Below are 367 nucleotides of genomic sequence, written 5' to 3'. Positions count from 1 at the left end.
ATTGTATAAAATTGACAGTACCTGAAATGCCTTTTTACTTTTCAGTGTGAAAAAAATGCTGCACAATTATTTTTCCATTTGTTTTATAGACATACAATACAACTATGTGTATAGGAGCTTAATCAATATTTTATTCTCAAGTATCTGGCTCTAAAAGTAAGAGTGACAAGAAAAAATAGAGTAATTATTTTGAATTATAGTTCTAAAAAAAGCTCTGTAAAATGAGTCTAATGCTTTAAATTTATAGATGAGGTTATGGTTAAATAATCCAAGAAACATTTCTAGAAAACCTAATCTGGTTACTGTGTTCCAATCTCTCTCTCTCTCTCTCTCTCTCTCTCTCTCTCTCTCTCTCTCTCTCTCTCTC

The sequence above is a fragment of the Octodon degus genome, unplaced genomic scaffold, assembly GCF_000260255.1.
Source record: "Octodon degus isolate 3935 unplaced genomic scaffold, OctDeg1.0 scaffold00051, whole genome shotgun sequence".
In the NCBI taxonomy this organism is placed as follows: Eukaryota; Metazoa; Chordata; class Mammalia; order Rodentia; family Octodontidae; genus Octodon; species Octodon degus.
Note: the sequence above shows the minus strand (reverse complement) of the source record.